Source organism: Rhea pennata, chromosome 21 (assembly GCF_028389875.1).
Source record: "Rhea pennata isolate bPtePen1 chromosome 21, bPtePen1.pri, whole genome shotgun sequence".
Taxonomy (NCBI): Eukaryota; Metazoa; Chordata; class Aves; order Rheiformes; family Rheidae; genus Rhea; species Rhea pennata.
The window spans coordinates 2,047,506-2,071,587 of NC_084683.1; the positions used below are offsets into that span (position 1 = coordinate 2,047,506).

Genomic DNA, 24,082 nt, shown 5'->3' on the forward strand with positions numbered 1-24,082 from the left:
TGGAAGACGACTATACTGGCTGGCTGAACTGGCCTGGGCTGTGTTTAAGCGGCTCAAATCTATTTTTCCTTTTACCCTTTTTCTTGGCTTTAGGAAATGCATCATTTTAGACCATTTTACCAAACTTACTGGGAAATAAAACTTAAAATGATGTTAGAATGTGATATAACTAGAACTTGCTGTTTTATGTTAGCATTACAGGATCATGGAACATTAGGAAATATTTTGGAGTCCTTCAGGGTTTCCTGTGAGATGCTTGATTAGTTTTGTTCTGAGCTGCCATTGTAAAGCTGGTCCAAGGACAGTGTTTACATGCAACAAGTTTTAATATACAAAAGTGGGAGCCTTGACTGGAGTACATGGTAAACCACTCCGGACTTCCAGTTCGCAGAGTCTTTGAGCCTCCTTTTCTCAGTAGTGTTTGTAACTGTAAATGCAGACTTGAGAGGGTTCTAGACTTTTAAAATGTTTTTGCTTTTCCCCACCGACTAGTTCCAGTTTTCCGAGTCGGCTGCACACGGTAGTTTTGGCATGCTCCAACTGGTTTCTGTCCTTAATATGCTTTCCTTTCTGCAAAGCATTTCTGTAATGGTCAAGCTTGTAAATAACTTTTTTTTTTTTTTTTTTAACATTTTAATCTTTTTCCATTAATTAGGAGGTATGCAAAAACGCAGTTTAAATAAACCCCGGTATTTTAATTCCTTTCAAACCAAGTGACAAGAGACTTTTGTAGAGTGTAAATGTTGGAAAAGCTGTTGATAACCAATCATGTAGAGAAAGATACCCAGACTACTCCTTGAAGATCAACAGATACCCACACGTGAAATCTGGTTTTGAAGCACACAACTGGCATTTGAAACATGTATAATTAACCTTCTTTTTGAGTTATAATTTTACGACTACATTTTGTTTGCTCTGTCTTGTAGTTGTATTTTGTGTTTATGAATCCTATGTTAAGGCAGAAGTGGTGATTTATAAGTGGGTCACTGCAGCCCTCAAAACCTGGGCCAGGAAATATTAATAGGTCAGTAATTACACAATTTTGGATTTCTAATAGAGACAAAAGGAATATTGTGAAATACAAATGATGCCTGTATACGAACTGTCACATGTTAAAATATGTAAGCTTTTTGTAGAGCCTCAGTCTTGCTGATTTCAAACAAAATTTTCTTCTATGTATCGCTTTTAAGAGAGCTATCAGTTTAGCTATCAGACCCTAGGTTGATGCATTTTTGTACTTAGCTGTACTGTGTGATATTTTTCATTATTTTAGGAAGCCAACATGGAAAAACTGTTATAAAATATGTAATGGGGTTTGAAAGCTGGGAAGGAGAATATACTGCTGTACAGCTAATAAATAATAATGGATTACCATGTGTGCTCACTGGCTGATTCTTTGTATTTATTAACTGTTTGTCCTGGCAGTGATTTCCAGACTGTAGTCTCTCCTCCTTATAGAAGGATGCTTCAGGCCTGAAGTTACAGTGTGTCTGTGCCTCTCGTGGTGGGTCTTTTCCTCTACCTGTGCTAAATGTAAGGTACCGACATCTTAAATCATGGTGTGCTGGTTTTGCCAGCCACAGGTGAATGTAGGCACATAATCAAATGTGGTTACTGTGGCCAAGCCAATACACTGTTAGTGTACAATCTGACTTGTCTTCTAGCAGCTTTTTTTGTATGCCATGGACCTAAGCTGCTTGCTCAGCTGGGCCTGAATGGAGGAACATGCCCAGATGAGATAATAACATAAAGTGTGCTGGACTAGCCACTCACTTGTTTAAATAAGTGTTTTCTTGCTTGAGCAAGGAGTGGGAGTAGCAGTTGCTTTTGTTGACATTGTCTGTGACTTCATCATCTAAACAGTGGGAATATTAGTCTCATTTCTCAGAATACAATGAAGATAAAACTTGGACTTGCCATAGTGTACGTTCCTCTACTTAGAATGAATTCTGAAAGTAGCTTAAAGAGCTGATAGAGTAAAGCGGTTGGATAACTTCAAACTGTATAAGTTCTGGTTAGTTACTAACTTTGGAATGGAAGTCACTGCAAATGACATAATAGTACTCCTTAGAAAGAAATTCCTTAAAAGCACAAAAAAGCAGTTGCTAGACATAATTTTCAGTAGATGTTGGGTTGGCTAGGTTCTCTGGTTCCTTTGAACTTGGAGAGGGGGAAAAAAAGTGTGTCTAGAAGTCAGTTTGTGAAATCCTGAGCAGGATGGAAGGTTGCCTCAGCAGGTGGAAGATGAAAATGCAAGGCCTTTCTGGCAAGGATGAGCCAGATCTGGCTGCAGAGGAGGGTGGATTCTCAGCTGGACAAGGAGTTTGTGTCATCAGAAAACATAAGAGATGCTTCAGATGGAGACACTGCTCTGAAGGAAACACCATTTGCATGAGCCTAGAGCAAGAGAGGCTTTGTGGAAGGGAACTAAGCTGTCTTCAGGCACTGTGCTTTTCTACAATATGCATCAGTACTGAAGGAATAAAAAGTGTGGTAACAACTGCTGTTGCAGATGACTGTCTCAGTCCCCTCCTGTCTGTGCACAGTCCAGGACTTGTGCTGTAGCACCACCGTGTGCCAGGTGGGTTGCAGTGAGCGCTGTCCCTCCTCATGTTACAAATATGATGGGAAAAGAGGAGTACCGTGATCTCTTAGAACCTGTGGTTTAACCCACTACTGAAAAGGGGAGCATGAAAAATGTTGCAATGCTGCTTTGTTTTAAGTAGTGGTCTGTAATGGTGCCCCGAGGAGGTCTTACATGCGTTCTAGCAGAGACCTGCCTTGGTCCACACCAGCACTACTGTACAAGCTCCCATAAGCAGCAGTTTGTGCTGTTCCCAGGTGACAGCAAATCCCAAGGCATGTGTTGCCAGCTGCCCCAGTGTTCAGAGGAACTAGGAGAAATTGCTTGCTGTGTGAATAGCTTGCTGGTAGGCTGGAAGAGGAGAGGCTGCCAGGTGGATCTGTCTAAAAAGTACAGAAATGACTGCTTCCAAATTGTCTTTAATTGTCTTTTATCTACTGGCAGGCTGTCATGTTTCTGGGCAGTTCTTGCCCTGCTAGTCACAACCCACTGCAGCAGCACATGTGGGAAGATGAAGCTCATTTATCAGGGACTCAACTCCTATTGTGCTTTTCTGAGGAAATGATTTCTAAGCAACATTACTTAACAAAATAGATATGCATAGTATTCTTAAATTATCAGATTCACTCTACGTGTATTGTGGGCTGCTTTTTGATTTTCCCAGAAGCCCATACAAGGGTTTAGTAGGGATGGGAGCAGTCACCCTGTGGCCATTTTCCTCTTTGCTCAGACAGGTCTGTCACTACTCTTTCACTTGATAAATCAGCTGACCTGGTTTCTGCATACTTGCTCAGTAAATAGTACTGTTATGCAGCCCATTTTTGATGTGCCTTGAGCTCTGGCTTTTGCAAGGGGCAGGTGTCTCCATTTATGTTCTCCCACTGGCTTCTGGTTTGCCCTTGGTTGAGCTGCTCTGGAGAAATCCAATGCAGTGTTCCAGCAAGCCCTCGAATATGGGTGGCCAGGGTGGTTAGTGCCAGCATCTCCAAGTGATGTAGCCAAGTCTGAATGCAGGCAGCACATCTCTGCCCTAGAAAAGTATAAAAAGCACAGTCTGCTCCCACCATTATTATCCTCACTGGAAAAGCTGTGTCCTGGACAGCTCATGAAAAGGTATGGTTAGCATGCATCATTGTAGCACCCACCAGCCTGGCCACACTGAGTTAATAGGCACTTGGGTGTTTGGAGGTAGGATTAGCTCACCCGGCTTCCAGACTGCGGCCAGTATCTCTCCCTTAGTGCAGTAACTGCAGACTGATGTAGAACAAGGGGAAAAAAGTCTGTGAGCAAGTCCTGCTAAGGAAGGAAGGTTGTGCAGCTGCAAAGAGTGCTGTTACAGGTCCCTTTGCTCTTTCTGCTGGCATCCAGATCTCATCTGACTTGCCTGGCTGCCATCTCTGGTGCTGTGGGCTGCTCTCCTGAGGGGCCCATGCAGAGAGGGGCGGGGTCTCTGAGTGATTGCTGCAGCCTGCCAAAGGCACATTTGGCTTCCAGCAATTGAGAGCTTCCCCAGGTTAGAGAGACTAGTTCCTTTGAAATTACTAACAAGGTACTAAGCCCACTTCTTTAGCAGAGAGTATCAGACTGAAGTTTCAGTGGTACAAACTATGGCTTTTCCTCTTCTACCTCAGTGCAGAAAAAGTAATGACCTCTTTACTCTTTTGTCTTCAGATCATTGCAATGGTCTTCATGCAGGTGGTTCTCTAGATGAGAAGAGAGCAAGTGCAGATCAGAGGACAGTTCAGGAAGGGAAGTGTGGCTGAGCTCCTTAGATCTAGAGGATGAAGAGCCATCCTGGGCAGAGCAGTTAGTTAGCATTTTCAGAGCTGCTTGACTCATACAAGGCTTATGGAGGGTAGGCAGTGCTGCCTGTGGGCACAGTGAATCCAAACTAGCCTTGACACAACTGGTGATGTGGACATACTGTCCTAAGCTACCCTGGCGGGAACAAGGCAAGAGCTGTAGTAAATTTGCTGGTCTGAGTGTATATTTAAGAGCAGCCTTTGAAACTTCAGCCAGAGCTCTGCAAGCTCCAAGGGAGTCTTCAGCTGAAAGTCAGGCAAGTGTGGCAGAAGGCCAGCATGAATGAATAGGAAGGAAAAAGGAAGCATAGAGAAGGTAGAAGGGGTATCATGCTACCCAAGAGTAGGCATTGCCTGAGCATACAAGGGTGGAGTTGGGAAAGCCAAAGCTTAGCTGGAGTTGGACCTAGAGGATGTGAAAGGCAAGGAAAAGGCTTCTATATCAAGGATGCTGTCTTCAGCAGCAGCAGCAGCAAGGATGAGGAAAATGTGGGTCCACTTCCTAGTAGAGCAGAGGGACTAGTGACAAAGGACATGGCTGAGGTACTCGGTGCTGCTCTTGTCTTGATTTTTACTGGTGAGGTCTGCCCTCAGACCTCTCAGGTCCCAAGCCTCATGGCAGTCTAAGAGTTACGTCTGAAGGTGCTGAGAAAAGAGGTCTATGTCAATGTGAAGCTGTGCTCTTATCATCTTGGGGAGGTCTTGGCAATCTAGGGAGGTTTCTGATGACTGGAAAAAAGCGTATGTCCCACCCATCCTCAAGAAGGGCAACAAGGAAGATCCAGGGGACTACAGGCCTGTCAGAGGCACTTAGATCCCTGGAAGTGAATCACTCTGGAAGCTTTTTTTCAGACACACCAAATATAGAGTAGTGACTCGGAACAGCCACCACGTCAAGGGGAAATCCTGCCTGACAGGCTTTTGCATTCTCTGAGGACATGTCTGACTGTGTGGACAAAGGGAAGGCTGTGGATGCTGTTTATCTCAACTTTAGCAAGGTCTTTGACACTGTCCTCCACAGACTTCTTATAACCAGACTAGAGACACAGGGTCTGGAGGACTTGAGGATGGGTAGAAAATTGGCTACCCTATGAGGCTCAGAGTGCTCAGCAATACAAAGCCGTACTAGTTATGAAAGGTGTTCCTTGGGGATCAGTTGTAGGACCAATGCCTTTTAGGATCTTTCTTAATGACCTGGCTGACTGCCCAGGGTGAACTCTCATCAGGTTTGTGCCTGATACCATACTGAGGGGAGCAGTTGATAAAGTGGAGGACAGCACTGCTGTTCAGAGGGACCTCAACAGGCAGGAAGATTGAACAATGAAACCTCATGGAGCTGAACAAAGGCAGATGCAATGTACGCCCCTGGGAGGGAACAGCCCATGCAGCAGACCAGATTTGGTTGGCTGCCAGTGCAGAAAAAAAGCCCTGGAGGTACTGGGAGACAGCAAGCCAGCCAGGACTCAGCAGGGTGCCCCTGTGCCAAAGCACCAGGACAGGCTTAGCAAGAACACAGACAGCAGGCCAAGGGGAGAAACTACTGCCCTCCATTTGGCTCTGGTGAGACCACATCCAGCACAGTTTGGGCTCCCCAGTGGAGGCCAGACAGTAGCAGACTGTCCAGCAGAAGCCCCTGAGACCTGGGAAGGTCCTAGTATTCCAGGATGGTGCAGGAAATGCCCAGCCCCAATACCCTCCAGATGCTCAGGAGGAAGAAAGAGGAAATGGGTTCCTCTAGGCCTCCTGACAAACGTATCCTTGCACAACAGATGGGGAACACTTGTGCACCTGGGAACACTTGTTCCTCTGTCCTCCTCTTGGGGAAGATGTTCTGGTACACTGGCGCTCAGCATGTCCTGGCACATGGGACCCAGTGTTTTGGAAGATAAGCTTGGAGAAGGGGCTTGCTGGGAGGTCCTTTGTGCTTCTAAGCTTCAGTAGGAGCTATCACCTAATGGGTACAAGAGGACAGTCGTTCTCTCCATGTCCTGAATATCCTTGCTAATGCCATGAAAAGCTGGGTCCTACTGCCCCTTCTGAGATGCTCAGACACCAATAGCATGCTCTCCTGTCATTCTGGAAGAGCCATAGATTCAGAGCAGGCTGTCCCTGAGGGAAATGCCTTGAACACTCTGCCTTTTACTGGTGCTTATCTGCTTGTTGATGTGGCTCTCAATGCTTGGAGGAACGCTGCTTCCACTGTTCTGTTCTTACCCCAGAAGGAGGTACCTCAGCCAAAGGTGGTCCCTGCCCTGAGCTATGCTCTCTCCAGCTGCCTTCCCTGAAGTGGTGAATCAAGGCTACTGCATGTTGTGGTTGGGCTCTGCGGAGACAGCAGCGTCTGCAGGGAGATCACTTCCTGTCTTGCTTTTGCTTTTACAGAAGATTTGAAAATGCTGTGTTGTCTGCTTGGCCCTGGCTACCCGCAGCAGTATCACCCAGCTCTGCCAGGAATCAGCGTGTCCCAGGCTATTCCACCCCTGGAAATGCTCCTTTGAGAGCCCTTGGTTGGCAGATCTCTGCTCAGGGCAGCCTGGAGATTGGTGATTTGCCAAAAATTATAACTTAGGAGGATGAGGCATTTGGTACTCTCCAGTTCGTGCCAGTTGTGGCCTGCTGGCTCCATCAGCACATGCCCCGAGGTTCTAGTATGGTCTCCTGATGCAGTACTGAGAGGTTTGGGTTCCATGCAGTTCTGCAGCACCACAAGGGTCACAGAACAGCTTTCTACAGCATTCCAAACACCTCCAGCTTTTGACCCAGGCCGGAGTTTTTCCTGGGATAGGAGAGGGTTCAGTGTACCAACATTGCTCATCCACATTGCCCCAGGGAGGCCACCCTGTCTCTGTCTCTCCTCCTCACTTTGGGCCAGCAGTTGTGCCACAGTGGTGCTCACCAAGGAACACTTTGGCATGACACCCAGTGCCTTTCTGCTCAGGAGCAGCCACATCTGCAGTGCCCTGCCTTTGGCACCGGAACCCTTCATCTACCCAATGTAATGTTAGGGCCTGGGGCAGCCCCTCATCCAGTATCCTGCATGGGAGCAGAGCTGCTCTCATGGTTCACAGCCATCTTTGGGCTCTGAGGCAGGAATGTGCACCCAAAAAATGCCTTCAAGGGGATGCAAGGCAAGAATAATTCAGGACCCTCAAAGCTTAAAGGCTGGAGAAGATGCTGCTCCCAGCAAGGAAGAGCCGGCAGCATGCACGCTCCTTGCCCATGAGAAATGATAGCTTTATCCCATGTGGGAGAAGAAAGGCTGAAGGAGATGCTCAGAAGTGCAGCCCTCCTCCCAGGTAGGCTTATGGCCTTGCTCGTGGCTGGGCCTGGCTGAGGAAGCTACTTGGGGCCTGGCAGCTTGGGTGCAGGGTTTAGCGGGCCTGTGTGGGCTGCTAGCTGTCGCTTTCATTTCACTTCTCTTGCTCACTCTGTAAATCTTGCCTGATGGGGCAGGAAGAGGCACTGAGCACTGGAAGGGGGAGGAGGTGCCGAGGCAGCGACACTGCTGGTTGGTAACCTCAGTGCTTCCTCCAAGCAGGGTGCCTTTTGCTCCAAGCGGGAGCTGTGCTGAAGGATGCTGCCCTGATACCTCTGTGCCCTTCCCTGGGTGGTTGCTGTGGTCCCAGCAATGGCTGTGTCTCCCGGAGGGATCCCTGCTGAGCTGCAAGGTAAGCGTTATCCACCTCAATGCTTCTTGGCTGCCACATGGAACTTGCTGATCTGGGGCCTGCTCTGTTGCTCTCATGTCTCTACTGGGGCTGTTGGGGCTGCTCATGGGTTTATTATCAACCTCAGCTCAAGAGGATCTGAGCAGAGCCTCGGACATGGGGCTGCAACACCTGTTCACTTGATGGTGCTGCTTAGACCAAAAGCGTCCCCTAATAACAGGCTGGGTCATCAGGGATGTGGTTTGCCGAGACTTCCACTGACCAGCAGGGTTTTCAGGTGCAGGATGGTGCCACGCACACCTGCAGGCTTGGGATCCCCACACCAGCCAGAGAATCTCCAGCTGTTCCGTGGGACAGCCTGACTGGCACCATGCTTGGCAGGGAGGCATGGCCTACAGCCTTGCCGGGGCTCTCAGGCATCAGAAGGGATGTGTGAAATACTGTGACTAGCCACTACCAGGCCTTCAGGGGAAGTTCCCAGACTTCCAAGACCTGACTGAAAAAACAAATGACCACAGGAGGGCAAGGGGGCCTAGCTTCACCGCCACCATTGTTGCTTGTAGTGTGACGGGAAGGCATGGATTGCTTACCAGTCCCCACTGCCAGCAGAGGAGCTAACAGGGCTACCTGCAGCTTCAGTGAGGGCCAGAGGGAGCAGTGTCGTTGTGAAAACTTAGTCTGCTTTGCAAGGAACAGGCAGTTGCAGTTCTAGTCACAACAGCCTGTTCTGAGCAAAAGGTCTGAATCATGAGAAGGAGAGAAGCAGCTAGGCAGAGAGGTGAAACAAAGCTCAAGATGAGAGACAGTAAACAGGAGTGGGGTTTAGGCTTGTCTATAACAACCATAGGAGCAATAGGATTGCAAATGTGGGAAGGCCAGCACACATGACTACTGGTGCACATCATGGCCAAGACAATTTCCAAAATAATGGAAAGGCAGAATACCTCCCTGGATGCACCATGGAGAGGGCAGGACTCAGCTGAGGCACTGAGGAGCTTGTGGCAGAAGGGTACCTGCAGAGCTCCCCACTGACCCTATGACTAAGAGCAGGAAGAAAGGAAGAGAAACAGGGACCCAGGTGGAGCACAGTACGAGATTCCAATAAACAAGGCTATTCCAAAGCACGTGCAGTGTAATCCTAGCATGTGTAGGCAAACACACATTATGTTGAAGTCAAAGGCCAGACATCGTAATAAAACCCTGAGTGAGCCCTGGGAGAAGTCCTGAAGGAGCCCACACAAGAAAGCCAAGCAGTGTGTCTGTGGAGGGCAAACTGGTGGCACCCAAGCACTGTGCTTGCTCCCAACTGTAGCCAAGGCTCCACATGCCAACGAGCAGGTGGATGTGTCTATCTCCTGAGCACCAGACAAGATACAAACCAGGTTTGTGAGGAAGTGCACAGCTTTCCTGAAAAGCCGGTAGGCACCGACAACTCAGTCTGATGCAGCATCCAGCACTGCTGCAAAGTCATGGAGAGCAAATGGTGCCATCAGTGTCTACCTTCAGAAGTGGCTAGAAAAGAACTAATTCCTGGAGGTGCATGGGATGTGGGGCTAAATCAGTTCATGTTTGTGAGGGAGAGTGTAATACCAAAACCAACTGCTTCTTTTCTGCAAGGCCACAAAGTAAAGAGCCTCTCCGCCAAAAGGGGTGAATGGCCAGATTGAAGAAAAGGACCTGTGCCTGGTGACAGGAGTTTTCAAACGGCCTCGCACAAGGGGTTGCCACTATGAACACAGGATGGAACTGGGGGGAGGGTGTCAGGGCATGTAGCTAGTACTATATGGATGTGCCTGGCACTGGCACATCATGAGGACAAATCCATTCTTGGCTCAGACATGGTAAGGACCACATCTCTGCGTCCTGCTCAAAGTAGCCTGGAAGAGTGCTTTGTGCCTTCAGTCTGTGACAACTTGATGGCAGATGCATGCTGCCTGGGGATGCCCACCCTTGCCAAGGAGGAGGTTTGTGATGTTGTGGTGCTAAAACCACCACTGTGGTTTAGGGGAGCTAGAGCCATGCACGGACCTTCTCCTCAGAGGGATATGCACATCCAGATCCCATCCCTCTCCCCTTAACCTGAGCCCTCATTCTTGGTGTGGGACTGGGGAGCTCAGGCTGTGTTTGGGGGTCACAGGGACCATCTTGGGCATGCTGTGCCATGCACCCTCCTGGGCACTAGATCACAGGTAAAGGACTAAGCACGTCTCCTAGCTTCAGCCAGATCGCTTACACTTGACATTGGTCTTTTCAGAGGGCATCACTGCCTGCCTGGGGATGAAGACGATCCTCCTGGTCAAGAGCATCCAGCTGCAGGTGAAACCCAAGTATGATGACTACATCTTGGTACGTTCAGGGTCCAGCACTCCATCCCTTGGCTGTTAGCCTGAGCTTGATTGGGGTCCCGAAGCCACAGCGCACAGAGGGAGCAGTGTCTACCTCGCTGGGCTGTGCAATAGGGCGGTAACCAGACACACAGTAGGGACTGAAGGGGGTGGTTAAACCCAACCGACTGGGCAAATGGTATCATCAGAGGTATGGAAGACATTTATGTCTGTCTGGATCTTCCCTGCCTGTGCAGGACTTGCAGGGCCAGGCACACATCTGCCCCTCCTCCCAGCACCTTGTAGGGCAAAAACAGGATGGACCCTACTGCAGGTTACAGAGTGCATTGTGTGAATTAGCCAGTAAGTTTTTCCAGCTTATGCTCTCCCTGGTTTCCCCAGGCAGCAACTTAAGTGCTTGAGTGGGCTGTTGGGCTTCAGGGCTTCAGAAAGGCCGTTGCCTGGGGCGGAGGGTGGGGGGAGGGGGGCACTAGTCTGATCAGGATGCCAGCTCCTGTGTTACCCCAGTCCCCTGTCACCCTACTTTCTCCTGCCTAGGTGCTGACCCCCTGGCAAGCCTATGTGCTACTGGTGACACTATCAGTGAGGGTAAGTGTTGGGGTCCCTCTACTCCATGGTAGACCCGTGCTGCTCCCAGGAGGACCCCACTCGCTGCCTTGGGATGCCAGCCCCAGTGCAGGACCAGGTGTCCCACATGGTGACCACAGGTACCCTGGGTCAGGAGGTCTGGAAAGCCCCAGGGAGCAGTATTAGTCTGCGGGGCTTGCTCGCAGCATGCAGCAGCATCAGGGGCTGCATTATGGCACATGAGGTAGGGTGGATCAGATAGCAAAATGGGAGAAGGAGCTCAGATCACGACACTGGCAGCCAGGCTGAGATTTTGGGGCTGGAGGGCTCTGGCCAAGTGCAGGGAGAAGCTGTGGTCGGGCACTGCCCTGGGTCATGGGAAAGAGCTTGGAGTCCAGGGTGCTGATGCATCTCTGTCAGCACTGAGGCTGATCCAGCCCTTCTCTCCCACTAGAGAAAGCAGTTTCAGCTTTCTGGAGGTGCAAGACATCACAATGTGAGAGCCCAGCCTGGTGAGTGGCACTCACTGGGAAAGCCTCCCTGGGCAATTCCCACGTGGGGCATGTTGGCACCCGGATTGCCAAGGCACATTCTGCTCATCTCCCCACTTTGGAAACCCTGGCCTGGAGCCTGCTGCAGGGTCTGGGGGAAGTCGTTGCCCACTGTTTTACATTTGGGGTCACCATTGCAGAGCCTTGGGAGCTTCCCACCATATTTATCCGTTGGCCACCTCTAAAGAAATCCTCTTACAGCTTCGCCCATGTTAGCACCCTCTTTAGCCAGAGGTAAGGGGAGGTGCTCAGGGGTGCTAAGAGGGGAATACAGGTGTCTGCACCCACTCTCCTCCAGCAGACCTGGCCATGCATGCTGCAAAATCACTACTGAGAGCTGTAGGCAGCTCCTGCCTTCCTTGGCATTTGGGTGACACCTCCCGCTCAGCAGGGACAAGGTGATAAATTGCAACTGGCTTACACAGGCAAAGCCAAATTTAGTAGGAAGGTGTTTTAAGCCCTGTTAATCCTCTTAACAACAAAGCATGCATGCATGGTAGATGTAGCAGGCACAAACCATGAAGGAGAGGAATAGACTGTCCCAAATTGGACATGTCAGCTGAAACCAAGGCTGCAGTTCCTGTTAACCTCTTTCGCTCATTAAAGCACCATCAGCAGTGATAGCCCTGACTTGCAAATAGGGCTTCTGCTGCTTGACATTAGAGAGACAATCCTCTTAGGAGCAGGATGAGTATTTGAGCTGTGCTTTGCTTAGAGATCTTTAGCAGGAGCACAGAGTTAAAGAGGAGTTAGGCAGAGAGAGCAGAAGAGGAAGCCATGAGCCTTCAGACAGCATAGCATCAGGAGGCTGGAAATGCCTGGTGTCAGCTGACAGCTTCCACACAGACTGGGAAGTACAGGTGGGAAAGTTAGGGGAAGAGCTAGAGCCTCACGTATCCTGGGAGGGGGTGTCAGGAGGAGAGGCACATTCTGCCGAGGTATGCTCCAAGGATGTGAGCAGAGACAAGTGATTCGGGGACAGGACGGCATCACCTGGGCACTTACAAGGAAGTGGAAGAACAGCTAACTTCAGATCATTGGCTTGTCTCTGAGACCATTCGATTGGGACCACAGACCTGAGGCTGTATGACAGTTCCAGTGGTTACTCACCTGCCAGTCTGAGCACCTGGCTGGGGCAGGCAGAGACTGGCCCTGCTGTCACACATAGAGCCCTGCTCTGAAAAGAAGCTCCATCTTTATGCTGCCCAAGCAGATAATTGTCATCTCCCTCCTACATTTCAGTGCGTAATTAAATTGGAGAATGTGTTGCAGGATTTTTGCAGGAGACAAAAGCTAAAAAAGCATCAAAACCAGATGACAATTTCAGGGGGGAAATCTCCATCAGGGGCTGTTTAACACAGCAAACTGACTGTGCCTGAGCTGGGAATGGGCAGATGCAGCAAGCCAGCTGCTTCTAGGCAACATTGCTGTCCACCACTTACACTAGAGATGGGACCCTGGGCAGACAGTTGGGTACACAGACCCAGGCATTTCTGCTCTGCTGGCCCTGCCATCTCAGTTTTGCAGGGGCTCGCTGTAGCAGTGCAGGCAAAGAGAGGTTTTTTTTTTCTCTGCCAGGATAGCGAGAGGCAGAGCTGATCTGGAGGCAGTTCTGAGGGTGGAGGGAGGTTTTGTTGAGGATGAGCAAGTTCAGGCACTGAAATCAATGCCAAATGGGGTCTGTCTTGGTCATTTCAATCCCTAAAGCTCTTGGTAAGAAAAGGGCAGACCACTAGCGAAGCTACTGTGTCTTTGAAAGCTAATCACTTGGGCCAAGGGAAGGGTAAGGGGGTGTTAGTGCCTTGGTCTGGCACATGACAATATGTTTACTCCATTTCATCCTAAATTACTGTTGTTCTCAGCCTTACCTCCACTTACAGCGCTCTGGCTGGAATTATAACTACAGAGATTGGATGCTTGCATTACGAGTGCAGCCCTTGCAGTGCCTGGCCAATTGCTGTCAGCGTCATGTCTGCAGGTTTGGGGTGCCTCACATTGCCAGTTTTCTCATATGTTTCCCATCCTTTGGCCTCTGCAGGTTGTCATAGAAACAGATACGTCTTCTTATGTCATCCGGCTTATGTCATTTGATGATTTGGAGCAAGTCGTCATCCATGTCACCATGTCACTTAACAAGGTCTTCCCAGATTTGTCCCCTGGGTAAGGGTTTCCTAGTCCTCAAGGACTAACATGTAGGAACTGGAGGGACCATGTCACCTTGGAGGAAACATTCTTTGCTCAGACAGAGCCAAAAAGCAGCTTGAATATCCAACAGGGCCCTTTAATAGGAGGAAACCTTGCTAATGGAAGCCAAATGTTCCTCGTTCCCTGATCACATCGGGAAGAATATTTTTGGTCACTCTCTGGGCGTGGCAAATGGGTTATAGTTAGGCATATATTGCGGTGGGGATGATTTTCTCCCAGCCTGCTCCCTGGTCCTTCCCCCAGAGCACTGCTCAAGAACTCGCCCCCCAGCCTGTACGAGAGGGTACGGAGGATCGCAGACTCCCTGGAGGAAATGTTGCAGAGCAATCAAGGGCCCTGTGGTAAGTGCTATTCTCCCTGTACTCATAGCAGACAGGGGCAGGAGGGTTGGAGTACCTCAGAGATCAAGCCAGTATCCACACAGTCATCGTCAGTGGCTATTTTTGGCTCCCCCACGTCTGGTGGCAAGGCAGCTCCTGCACTGGCTTATGTCTGTAGGAGCCCTGCCAGCAGGCTGCACTCTCCACCAGCGTACCCCATCTCACAGAGTAGGAATGAGGTGCAGGGTGTGTGAGTGAGGAGCCGATCTGGCAGGCTGGAGAGATTGCAGCTTCCCAGAAAGGAGCAGAATAGCTGTATGGTGAGGATGCACAGTCACGGATGCGTCTACCCATGAGGGTGTGCAACTAGAGTGGGTTTTATCTACCTCATGTGATAGTGCTGCAGCACCAAGCCTGGGTTCTAGCTATTTGGAGTAGGAACTTTAAAAGCTCCAAGGGTTTTAGTGGGAGAAGAGTTAGACCGACATAAACTGGGAAGCAAGATGGTTGCTAAAAAAAACAACTACATGAACATAACCCTGTCATACCTCTGCTGCCACCACAGCAACGCAATTTGCCTGACATTTCTGAGGGGCAAGGGGGGTTGTTACAGCATGGAAATTGGATCCTAGGTCAATCTCTAGGATCGTGGGGTTGTGGCACAGGTTTGGAGCTGAGATGTCTGTGGGCACATTGGAAAAGCAGACTGTGCCCCAGCACCACAAACTAGGAAGAGCACAAGGAATCATAATGAGGAGGCCACAGTGATGTGCTGGGGAGGGCTTCTGCCTGACGTTGGAGCTGTGATGTTTGCAGATGCAGGATGTTGGGGCCAGGCATATTGGAGACGAGACGTGGGAAAAGCAGCATATAGTCCAGATGCCATGTCCAGGCAGGCTGATGTGGCCTGGATATGGTTTCTAGAGCAGGCCAAGCTCCACCTCTGCCATCCCAGTGCCTAGTTTTACAGTCCATGGTCATAACCACTGTGTTTATAAGGAAACAAAACCTCTCAGTAAAAGGATGCTGAGAGAGAACAGGCAATAAGGACCTAGGATTTCCTACATGGATCAGGTGAAGGGAGCAGAGTTATTGCCTCAGCTCCCTGAGTTGTGCATTCCCTTTCAGGATGGCAGTAGACTGAGCAGGACTCTGCAGCCCCTTTGGGGAGGGCAGGGAGAGCCTCTGCCTCCCACTTCTTGCTTTCTGCCTACCCTAAATGTCTCCTCAGTGTTCCCTTGGGGAGGTCTGCTCACAGTGCCCTAAATACTGCCTTCTCTTTGCAGCTGGGTTTTCAGAGACTTACGCTGCTTTATGTGATTACAATGGCTTTACCTTTCGTGAGGAGATCCAGTGGGTAAGCTGACCCACGCTGCAGAAAGGAGACAATCACAGCAGGTTGTTCGGAGGGCATGGCAGAGGGATGCTTGCTGGTGCCTCCACCCCACTCTGCAGTCACACAGCCATTCCAGGCAGCAGAGGCATCCTGAGAGCTGAGAGTATCTTGGGCACCAGCTACCTCCCAGGGCTGGGAGTATGCCAAGGTCAAGGAACATCCCAGAGGGCTGGGAGCATCCCAGGGATGGAAATTACAGTTTTACGCTGCTTGAGTGCTCCCTTCTCTTTTGATGTGGTGGAATGAAATGTAGAGAAGGATGAGTTACCTTGGATTAGGAAGCTTCCCAGGCTGATGTATAAGAAAAGCCCTTGGAAAAGCTGTCAGGAAGCCACTACAACATAGGGTTGCACCCGTATGGGACATGTGCTCTTGCTGCCTCTGTCCCTAGGAAGGTTTCAGGCTCTGGGTTTAGGCATGAGGCTCCCAGCATCTGTTTAGGCTCTTGAGAACTGTGGGAAATGGGTTCTGGGTGAGGGTCCCCGATGAATCAGCCTCTGGGCAAAATATAGCTCCTTCCGTTGACGGCACAGCTTGCCAGGCATGCTAGCAGATGTTGAAGCCCTTCCCCAGACCTGGCACTGAGCCCTGTCTGAGTATCTGTCTGTCTGGCAGGATGTGGACAACATCTACCACAGCCAAGACTGCAGGGAGTTCAACCTACTGGATTTCAGCCACTTGGAGAGCCGGTGAGTCATTCAGCCCCACCAGGTGCATCCTGGAGCACACCATTTCTCAAGTACCTTGGCCAAACTGCCCTGCACCCACCAGCACTTGTCTCCTTCCTTGCTGTCCATGGCAGGAGCTTTTCTATTCTCTTGTTGGAGGTTTTTATCTCTTCATGTGTTCCAAGGATGGTAGGTTTATGTCCTGCTGGCTGCGGGCAGATGTTTCTCCAGAGAAATCTCCAAATTAGTGGGAGAATTCCCTCTGAGAGCCACCTCTGTCCCTCCGGGTGGCTGTCTCAAGAGGCCAGAGAGACTTCCCTATCTGTTCTTAACATCTCTATAACCCTAAGAACCAGCTAAGGAGGTGAAAACTGAAGACTGTGTCGGCCTTTCACAGCTCGTGTCTGTCAGGTGTTTCCTTATGCAAAGCAGCCAGCTCTGCTAAAAGAGCTGCAAAAATTTGCAATTCTCTGTCTCCCCTCCAGATTGCAGTCCTGCTAGTACCCCAGGTTGCTGTTACAGAGTTTTGGCCTTGTAATGAGGCTATGATTTCAGGTTGTGCCCTGAGCCTTACATTCTGGTTGCCCTAGCAGCTCTTCCCATCAGCAGGGTCCTCCAATCCCTCTATACTTATGTATTTAGACATATTTAGATAGATATAGACATATCCAGAGATGTGACCTTAGAAAGAAGGAGTGAAGGCTTATCTGTGGGAGAAGGCAGTTGGCCAGGCTCTCATCTACCAACTGGGAAATAGTAAGAAGGTTTGGGCTTTTCATTTTGGGGAAAAGAGGATCTGTGTTTGGTCCACCTGAATGGGGACATTTTTTGGATATTTCTTTGGACCAGAAAGTCAGAAAGAAACTTCCTGTTCAGTCAAGCATAACATGCACCGTTCCTTAAATGAAGATGAGCTTTAAACAAAAATGGACATTCTAATGGGGACATCCAAATTTTTGATTGATTTTCTTTTCACGGGAACAATCTGGTAAAACTGAGCTCTATTTTTGAGGTGCTTTAAACTCACAGGCCTTCTCCAAAAATGCCTTAGCCTGACTGCTCAGTCCTGCTCTGGTGAACACTATGTTTGTGCACCCTGGGCCCATTTGTGCAGGTATACCCTGGGGCAGCTGTGGCTGGGTATACCAAAGCTGTTGTGGCTGCGCACCAGGAGGCAGTTGTGCTTGCATGCTCCAGGGTGACTGTTTTTGCACCCTGTGGTGGCTGTGCCTGTGCACCCCAGGGTGGTTGTGGCAGTGCACCAGGAAGCAGTTGTGTGCATGTGCCCTGGGGAGATTGTGTTTGTGCATGCTTGTGTGGTTGTGGCTGTGCACCCTGTGGCGGTTGTACTTGTGCTCCATGGAGGGGTGCATATGAGTGGGGCCCAACTGGCTGCTTTGTCAGGCAGCCACCCCTGACTGCCTTGTCCTTGTCACCCTGCAGAGACGAGGCACTGAGTGTTGCTGCCTTGTCCTTCAATCTGTGGTTCACAAAGCTCTACTGCAAGGACTTCAGACTGGTGAGTGCCCATCATGTGGCACAGGTACTAGTGGAGCTGTGTCTCCTGGAGATGGATGGGCTTTCAGAAAGGCTTTCTTTATCTGCAGAACCTGGAGATTTCAGAGCAACTCCTGTATATGCTCAGCAAATCAGGGACACTGGAGAAGCTGGTGCTGGAAAACAGTGGGCTAAAATCATAAGGAAATACGCTGCTTTTCTGAGGGTATTCTGTACTATTGATGTATCCCGGACAGCACTAGATAATTTCTTCTGGTCAGCACAGGGAGCTTCCTCTATCTTTCCTCCAGCTATTTGGCTGATTATGTCCTCAAAGTGTTAAAACAGTAACAGTTTTGGTCAGACTTGAATCCATAGATAAAGCATTTGAGCCATGTCAACCCGCATCTAACAGGACAAACTCCTGCCTTGTAAATTGGAGGCTGGAGGAGGGGGAATGCTTGTCCCTCACAGGTGCTGAAGCACTGATTTGTGCTGGAGGCAGGGCTTGCACCTTCATTAAAGTGGCTGAGGGATCTAAGGATGTCAGAGGGATTCCCAGTTTAGGGCCTTCCCTTCATCTCTTTCCCCAACTCTGTATCCCATTGGCAGCTGGGCAATGGTAGCTCCCTGCCTGGAAGTGCCTATGGGGAAAGCAACAGGAAGGGGCTGGCTCCATTCTCAACACCTAATTCCCTGTGTAGCCTGATGATGAGCACGTGGAGCAACCCATGGCCTCCTTCTGCACTTGCAAGGCAGCCCAAGCCACTCATCACTGTTGCCGTGCCTGCAGCAAGCAGCTCAGAGAGCTGTCCTTGTTGGCCTGCACTGTGGGAACAATACTTAAGGGTGGCGGGGCACTGTCATGACTGCTCAGGGCTTTCTACTCTTCCATCAGGTATAATTGCCTTCAGCCAGAACTTTGAGAAGAGGCCCAAGGGCCTGCAGAGCCTCAACTTGGCCAGGACATCACTCACTGCTAAAGGTACAGCCCTGAGACAATATTCCCCCCGCCCCCTTCAGGTCCCAGTGGGGAGGCCAGTCAGACTGACTCTGTCCACAGCATTTATGGCTCAGTGGGGCCAGGCTGACATCAAAGAATCTCCCAGAGGGGATGGCATGGGTGGGCTGGGGGCCATGTGCCCTTGATGAGGCATCTCGGAGAATGGCACACTCTGCCCAGAATCAGCTTCACCACTGGCTGCAAATAAAATGTCTCCAAAATGACGTTGCAAAGCCTGGCTGGGCATAGCATACTTGGGTGCATGGGATGAGGAGAAGGAACAGTCCCCCAGGGATGCCATGGACAGGATATGTCCAAGAACACAATGTCCTGCTGCCCTGGACATAGGAAATTGCCCCTTCTTCTGCTCCATGGCTCTCCACAGTGCAGGGATGTGCTCTTTCCAAGATCTGTGGGCATCTGTTTCTTTGACCTCCCCTAAAGCAGGAATGAGCACATTATGCCAGGCCCTAGCAGCTAACAAAGCCATCCGCTCTTCCCTCCAGCACTTGGACCTCTCCAGGAACCCCAGCACCCTGGCCATGGATGACACTAGTGTGAGTGCTATGGGCTGAGAAGGGTCAATGCTCTGACATTGTAGGATAGACTGTCTCCTGCACACGTGGGGGGCACCTCTTCCTCTGGTGGCCTTGCTGCTTCTATGAGAGAATTGAGAGGGCTTGCCTTGGTTCATTCAGAGGCTGATCTCTGTGTTGTAGTGGCCCAGGCACTCAGAAGTGGCTGTTGCTGGAGGGTCTGAAACCAAGCTGCTTGGCATCCCCAGGTGCATTTGTGCAGAGGTGCTTGGCTCTCTGGAAAGCCATGGCTGTGACATCTTCCTGCCTATCTGACAGCAGCTGTGGGACTCTGCTGTGGAGACACCTCCCTGTCCTCACGTGAGGATCGGAGATGGCATCTTGAGCAAGGAGACACCCCAGGCACCGAATGGCCCATGCATGGAGTGTGGGTCACTGTGTGATTCATCACCATCTTCACTTCTGCTCCCTAGTTAGAAGGAAGGAAGTTGGCCAGATTGGCTGGGATTCTTGGGGAATGGGGAGTCAGAGGGTACCCAAGGTGGATACCAGGGGTCCTGGATGAGCTTCTGAATCCTCTCTCCTGACAGAGTTTGCAGAACCTCCTCTACCGGTGCGACTCACTCTCTCACCTCAGCCTGTCTGGCACTGACTGCTCTTTAGACACTGTGAGTACGCAAGCAGGGGAACCCCAGATAGTTATCAGTGCCCAGCTCCAGAAGCTGTGCCACACCCCAACAGATGTCCCTAGCTCCACTACTTGCATCCTATGTGGCATGGGGCTGCATAGGTCCAGGGGCAGGAAACTTGTTGGGTCAGAGGGGTATGATGGCAGCCAGCTCAGCAATACATTGTTCTGCATCCCGTGGCCTGGGTGGGCTGGGAGACACCAGCTTCAGCAAGAGGAAGAAGAGAGCTAGGAGCAATGGTGGTAGCTGGCAGCCCAAGCATGGGCAGACCTCCTACCTTAGGGTCTCCCACACTGTCTCTTCTCATCTGGCATGCATGAGGTGCCATGGTGCTAGCTGGATCCTTGACCTATCTCAACTTACTCCCTCCTGCAGCTCTTTGGAGCACTGACCCATGGGTGCTGCACCAGCCTTGTCCATCTGGATCTTTCCAAAAATGTGTACTCACACAAGTAAGCCCAGCACATGAAAGGGAGGGAATCTGTGCCATGGCTCATCATGGCCCAGTTGGCAGTGACTGTCTGGCATCTCCTGAGGCAGTGGGCAGCCGGTGCCAGCTATAGGCACGCACAGAAGATGATGCTATTTTGTGCTTTTCCTTTCAGGAGGGTGAAAGATGTCTCTCCTGCCATCAAGCAATTTTTCAGCAAGGCCTGTGCCCTCACAGCAAGGCATGTTTCACTGGCAGGTACAAAGCTGCCTCCAGATGTTGAAAGGTAAGATGGGAGCAGCACGCTGGCAAGACATCCAGCCACTCAGAGTCCAGCTCCAGGGCCTCACCACCCGTGTTACCCCTGTAGAGGCTCAGCAGGGTGATGGAGAGGCTCTGGGTCTGCCAATGGGAGCAGATTATGGGTGAGCATTGTCCAGTGGGACATGGCTTAGGACTTTGAAGTTAGAGGGGACAGATGAGGATGCTGGATAAGAGTGGCAAAATACAGAGCTCTGCATGCTGGGAAACAACCCTTTCCCTATCCTCCTTGTCCCACTCGGCAGCCCACAGAGGGTGCCCTATGGCAGGTGGCTGGCACCCACACTGCTCTAGCCAATGGCTTTGGTGACTTTTCCAGGGCTTTGCTGCAAGGACTGGCGTACAACAGTTGCATCAGTGACCTTCACCTGGATCTCAGCAGCTGTGAGGTGAGGGGGCAGCCTGTATATAGTGGACACCCGTGCGTTGTATGAGCCCAGCAGCGCTAGAGGCACAGTCTCCAGTCAGGGTACCATATCGCATCCCTAGGGGTGTGCATCCCTGAGGGAAAGAGGCCATGGCAGGGGAGGCAGGTGCTCATTCCCATATGGGAAGATCCATCCCCAGCTACCACGGGGCTGAGGTGACCTTCCTGACAGCAGGCTTATATTTGCAGGGCTTGCCACCTTCCCATATACTGACATGTTTCTGTTTATTTCAAGCTGAGGTCAGCGGGGGCCCAAGTCATCCAGGATCTCATCTCTGATGCCAATTCCATCAGTGACCTGGATTTGTCTGATAACGGTAGGTCATTTTTCCTTATCTGGGAGTGCAATGTCCTCTGCCTGTGGGCACAATTGCCTCAGGGTGTTTGGCAGAGGCTGAGTTAGACCCAGCATCTCCTAAGCTTGTAGAAGTATCCTGGGGAGATGGAGCAGCTTTGGAGAGTTGAGCAGGGTCACATCAGGCTGTCAGAGATACTCTTTGCACTCTTGAGCCATAGCTGACCTGTTGCCCTTGCCTGCCTATGACTGTACATCTCTACTAGGCTCAAAGTGTACCCACTTTCTGGTGCCCACCTGGTGTCCAGAGCTTTGTCTCAGCAGAAGGCTGTGAAATCCCCCTCCTTGAACTAGGGCTGCGCCTTCTATGCTTGTCTACCTTTTGACCATGCTACTTAACACAGAATTAGACTGTGCTTAGTCTTTCACTAGCAGCAGCCACAACAGTACAGGCTATGCAAGCATCTAAGCTAAAGGTTTAGTGGACAAAGTACAAAAGGACAACCAAGTCATACCAGTGTTCCACAAGGATGTGAGTACCCAAACACCTGCAGTGGATTCCTCCGAGGCAAATTATCACTTCCCTGAGATTTTTGTCTTTCTTCCCTAAAAACAAAACCTACCTGCCTTCCCCAAGACAGGAAAGACTTGTTTGTGCTCTTCTTCTCCACAATGATCTCCTTCCTGCTATCCAGCAGTCTCCTTATGTGCCAGACCTTTTCCATCATTGCATCCAATTCTGGCCAGCAACAGTGGCCCTCACCTCTCATGTCCATGACATTCTTCCCTGTACAGGTCTGGCTTCTTGTAATTTCAACCACGCAACATCAGACTCATGTTAAAAATATATGAGTGCTCATTTTCCATGTACCCATTGCAGTTTAATTCCTGCACTTCATCAGGATCAGTTAGTTAAATGTCAAAATTATTGGGGAAATGTGTAACAAGAGTTCAGTTCTGGGCTTCAAAAGTGGTGACTAGGTTAGCTGGACACTTGGTGGAGCCAAGGCAGTATTGGGCCTGTATGGCATTGACTCCTTCTGTGCTCACTGCTGAGCCTACAGAGAGTCAAGTGCAGTTTCTCCAATATTTCTTCAAACACTCTGGAGAGATCAAGGCTGCCTCGACTTACCAGCTAACCTTGTCACATGGCACAGGGCATCTCACCAAATGTGGACATACACAAGTCCACGGGTCCTAACGGGATGCACCCATGAGTGCTGAGGGAGCTGGCTGATGTCATTGCAAGGCCACTCTCAATCATCTTTGAAAGGTCATGATGATCAGGAGAGGTATCTGAGGACTGGAAGAAAACAAATGCCCCTCCAGTCTTCAAAAAGGGCAAGAAGGAGGGAACTTCTGGCCAGTCAGCTTTGCCTCAATCTCTGGAAAGGTGCTGTGGCAGCTAATCCTGAATACTACTTCCAAGCATTGTAAAGGATAAGAAGGTGATCATGAGTAGTCAGCATGGATTCACAAAGGGGGAAATCATGCTTAAGCAACCTGAAAGCCTTCTAGGGTGGAATGACTGCCTGGCAGATGAAGGGAGAGCAGTGGATGTTGTCTCCTTTGACTTCAGTAAAACTTTTGACACTGTCTCCCATAGTGTCCTCATATGTATCTCATCCAGGAAAGCAGACTTTGGGCTCTTCAGATACCTACTTGGAGGAATCTCATGTATTAAGGCCTTAGAAGGAAGGAGGGTCCAGGGGAGCTGGCTAGTATTCAAACATCACTTCCTCCAAGCTCAAGAGCAGTGCATCCGTATGAGTAAGAAGTCCAGCAAACAGGGCAGGAGACCTGCAGGGATGAGCAAGGAGCTCTTGGCCAAATTCAGACAGAAGGAGAAAGTACACAGAATGTGGAAGAGGGGACAGGCTACTTGGGAGAATTTTAGGAATGCAGTCAGAGTATGTAGAGATGCGGTGAGGAAGGCTAAGGCCCATTTGGAATTGAGTCTGGCAAGGGATGCTAATGACAACAGGAAGGGCTTCTTCAAATACATCAGTAACAAGAGGAGGACTAGGGAAAATGTGAGCCCACTACTGAATGGGGTGGGGGCCCTGGTGACGAAGGATACAGAGAAGGCAGAATTACTGAATGTCTTCTTTGCTTCAGTCGTCACTGCTAAGGGCAGCCCTCAAGAATCCCGGATCCTGGATGTAAGGGAGAAAGTCTGGAGAAAGGAAGACTTTCCTTTGGCTGAGGAGGACAGGATTAGAGATCTTTTGGGCAAGCTTGACATCCACAAATCCATGGGCCCTGATGGGATGCACACAGGAGTACTAAGGGAGCTAGCGGACATTGTTGCCAGGCCTCTCTCCATCATCTTTGAAAAGTCATGGAGAACCGGAGAGGTGCCTGAGGACTGGAAGAAAGCCATTGTCACTCCAGTCTTCAAGAAGGGCAAGATGGGGAACCCAGGCAATTACAAGCCAGTCAGACTCACCTCCGTCCCTGGGAAGGTGAAGGAACAGCTCATTCTGGATGTCATCTGTAAGCATATGGAGGAAAAGAAGGTGACCAGGAGTAGTCAGCATGGATTCACCAAAGGGAAATCCTGCTTCACCAACCTGATAGCCTTCTCTGATGGAATGACTGGCTGGGTAAATGAGGGGAGAGTAGTGGACGTTGCATACCTTGACTTGAGCAAGGCTTTTGACACTGTCTCCCATAACATCCTCCTAGGCAATCTCAGGAAGTGTGGGTTAGAGGAGTGGACGGTGAGGTGGATTGAGAACTGGCTGAATGGCAGAGCTCAGAGGGTTGTGCTTAGTG

The 24,082-nt window shown here is 50.2% G+C and overlaps 1 pseudogene; it reads left to right on the forward strand.

Annotated features, from left to right (window-relative positions):
• Positions 1-8,014: 8,014 nt before the first annotated feature.
• Positions 8,015-24,082, forward strand: part of LOC134149688 (capping protein, Arp2/3 and myosin-I linker protein 2-like) — a 34,669-nt pseudogene continuing 18,601 nt past the window's right edge.